This window comes from Chrysochloris asiatica, unplaced genomic scaffold (assembly GCF_000296735.1).
Source record: "Chrysochloris asiatica unplaced genomic scaffold, ChrAsi1.0 scaffold00177, whole genome shotgun sequence".
Taxonomy (NCBI): domain Eukaryota; kingdom Metazoa; phylum Chordata; class Mammalia; order Afrosoricida; family Chrysochloridae; genus Chrysochloris; species Chrysochloris asiatica.
The window spans coordinates 596,087-599,841 of record NW_006408695.1 but is presented as its reverse complement, the minus strand read 5'-3'; positions in this window follow the sequence as shown (position 1 = coordinate 599,841).

Here is a 3,755-nt window from a genome sequence, read left to right as displayed (position 1 = left end):
AATTGATTTAAACTGAGAATTTTTCCTTTCCCTCCACTCAGGTTTACTGCAGGCTAGAAAATGGAGTTGATGAGGAAGATGTGAGCAGTTTCTCCTTTTCCCTTCTCTTAGTTTCCCTTGACTTTTCCTCCTTCAGCTAGCTAATTATGATGTCTGAGTCCTCTGGTGTTGGAGCAAAGGGATCAAGAAGAGTTGCAGGGGCAGGGCCGTCCTATTTAATTGATCTTGTTGGAATATGACTTTGTGCCTTATGGACTCAGTAGATGCTAAGCTGAGTCATGTATGGGTAATTTTATAGGTTCTTTTGTCTGTTTACCTCTTCTTTCCACTTACATTACTGGTGATCTCTCGTCTTGAATTCCAAGAACATTTTGCATTTGCATACATTCAGTAGTCCACCTCCAATGTCCTTCGGTTTTTACCCCAAAACCCTCTAGGTGGTCCTTTTGGAGAAGATTTAAAGCAAGGTATGAAATATCAGGCCCCCATTCAGTCTGGCCCTGCCAAGACAACCACAGTTTCAGTCATCACATTGTTGTTGTTAAGTGCTATTGAGTCAGTTCTGATCCACAGTGACCCTGTATAGGGATTCCAAGGAGAGTCTGGTGAGTTTGAACCTCTGACCTTGCAGGTCAAACCAACTTTGCAGTTCAGCGCATTAACCCACAGCGCCATACCAGGACTCCATAGTCATCACATTAGGGGTGCGTTCATTAAATGTTTGAACAAATATATCAGGTTCATTTTTAAGTTGATAATTGTGTATGGTCTGCTAATGAGGTTATACATTTTGACAGAAAACAAGCTCTTTGTCCCCTGCCTTAAACCACACCAGGCTGACAAAGGTTACTTCTCTAATCACATCCCTCAATATTCGTCCACAGGCCACTTGGTAAACTCTCTGTATGGTCCCATGGACACCTTTCTCAATAGTCTTGAAGTTAGACACAGACACTTCCATCCCTTCCCCTGACTGAGGATGGGAGATAGCAGCTCTCAGTATTTAGCACATTAAGAACTCTCTCCAAAAATCAATCAAATCCTTCTCTAGTATAAATATTTTTATATCTTCAATATAGAGCACGGTTTTAAGAGTCATGTAGCCATGTTTTCACCTCCTACTCTGACATTTCTGCATGGTAATATCAATTTAGACTGTACTACGTTGTTAGGTTCTGTCAAGTCAGTTTCCACTTATAGTGATCCTGTGCACAACATAATAGTTCTGCAAAACCTGGTCCTGTGCCATCTTCTCAATTGTTATGTTTGAGCTTATTGTTACGGTCACTGGGCCCATTCACCTCACTGGGTTTTTTTTTTCTCCTTTTTTCTGACCCTCCACTTTGCCAAGCATGGTGTCCTACTCCAAGGACTGAGCCCTCCTGATAGCATGTCTAAAGTGTGAGAGACGAAGTCTTCCATGGTACTTTTAATATTCTTCTCCAACACCGTAATTCAAATGCATCAATTCTACAATCTTCTATATTCATTATTCAACTTTCACATGCATATGAGGCTATTGAAAGTACCATGGCTTGGGTCAGGTGCAACTTAATACTTAAACTGGTATCTTTGCTCTTCAATATTTTAAGGGGTCTTTTGCAGCAGATTTGCTAGTGCAACACTAAATATAGGATGTGCCAAAGAAGCCAATGGTGTTTAAGAGTGCCAGAAAGATTTAGGATAGAATTAAGTCTTTGATTCTTGTTAGTTTTCTAGCTAAGGAGGCCGAGTGGTGCATCAGTCAAGCACTTGGATGGTAACCCAAGTGGGACATTCAAACCCACCTGTGGCTCCACAGGAGAAAGATGTGGTGGTCTGTTTCTGTAACAATTAAAGCCTTGAAAACTTTATGTTGTTGTTAGGTGTCGTGGCATCAGCTGAGAATCATAGTGACCCTACATAAGAGAATGAATCACAGCTTGGTCCTCTGCCATCCTCACAATTGTTTTTACACTTGAGCCCATTGCTGCTGTCCACTATGCCAATCCATCTCTTTGGGGGTCTTCCTTTAGTTCACTGACCCTCCACTTTATTGAGCATAATGCCCTTCTTTAGAGACTGGCCCTTGCTGATAATATGTTCATAATATTAAAGATGGGGTCTCGTCAGCCTGGCTTCTAAGGAGAATTCTGACTGTACTTCTCCCAACACAGAATTGTTTGTTCTTTTGGCAGTCCATGGTACTTTCAATATTCTTATTCAATACCATAGCTCAAATGCATCAATTCTTCTATAGTTTTCCTTATTTATTATCCAATTTTCACCTGCATATGAAGCTATTGAAAATGCTGTGGTTTGGGTCAGGTGCATCTTAGTCCTCAAACTGACACTTTAAAAATGTCTTCTGCAGCAGATTTGCTTAATGCAATATGCCATTTGATATCGTGAATGCTGCTTCCATGAGTGTTGATTGTGGATCCAAGCAAAATGAATACTTTGATAACTTGAATATTTTCTCCATTTATCATGATGTTATTTATTGGTGGAGTTGTGAGGATTTTTATTTTTCTGTTGAAGTGCAATCCATACTGAAGGCTGCGGTGTTTTATCTTCATTAGTGAGTATTTAAAGTCCTCTTCACTTCCAGCAAGCAAGGTTGTTTCATTTGCATATGGCAGTTTGTTAATGAGTCTTCCTCCAATACCCTATTCAAGCCAGATTCATATGAGACTTAACACATGGGATATCATTACTGACATCAGATGGGTCTTGGATACCAGAAATCACTGTGTGTGATTGATTTCGTGAAAACAAAGGCTTTCGACTGTGTGGATCATGATAAGTTATGAACAACATTGTGGAGAATGAGTATTTCAGTATATTTAATTGTGATCATGAGGAACCCATACATAGACCAATAGACAGTAATTTGAACAGAACAAGGGGAAACTGAATAGTTTGAAATCAGGAAAGGTGTGTGCCATGGTTGTATTCTTTCACTGTACTTATTCAATTTATATGCTTAGAAAATAATCTGAGAAACTGAATTATATGAAGAAGAACATGCATTAGGATTGGAGAATGACTCATTAACAACTTGCAATATGTAGATGATACAACCTTACTTGCTGAAAGGGAAGAAGACTTGAAATATTTACTGATGAAGATCAAGGACTGCAACTTGCAGTATGGTTTGCACCTCAATTGAAAGAAAACAAAAATCCTTACTACTGGACCAATAAATAACATCATGATAATTGGAGAAAAGATTGAAGTTGTCAAAGACTTCATTTTGCTAAATCCACTATCAACACTAAATGGAAGCAGCATTCAATAAATCACATAACATATTGCATTAGGCAAATGTGCTGAAGAAGACCTTTTTAAAGGTCTCAAGAGCAAAGATGTCAGTTTGAAGACTAAGGTGCACCTGACCCAAGTTATGATATTTTCAATAGTTCCATATGCATGTGAAAGTTGGAACGTGAATAATGAGGACCGTAGAAGAAATGATTAATTTGAGTTATAGTGTTGGAGAAGAATATTAAAAGGACCCTGAACTGCTTGAAGAACAACCAAATCTGTGTTGGAAGAAGTGTAGCCAGAAAGCTCCTGGCGGGAAGCAAGGCTTGTACGATTTTGTCTCTTATACATTGGACAAAAGACCAACATTAACAGAAGGGACCAGCTCTCAGATAAGGGTATCATGCTAAGTAAAGTGGAGAGTCAATGAAAAAGAGGAAGGATGCCAACAAGATGGATTGGCATAGTGGCACCAGCAATGGGCTCAAGCTTAATGATTGTGAGGATGG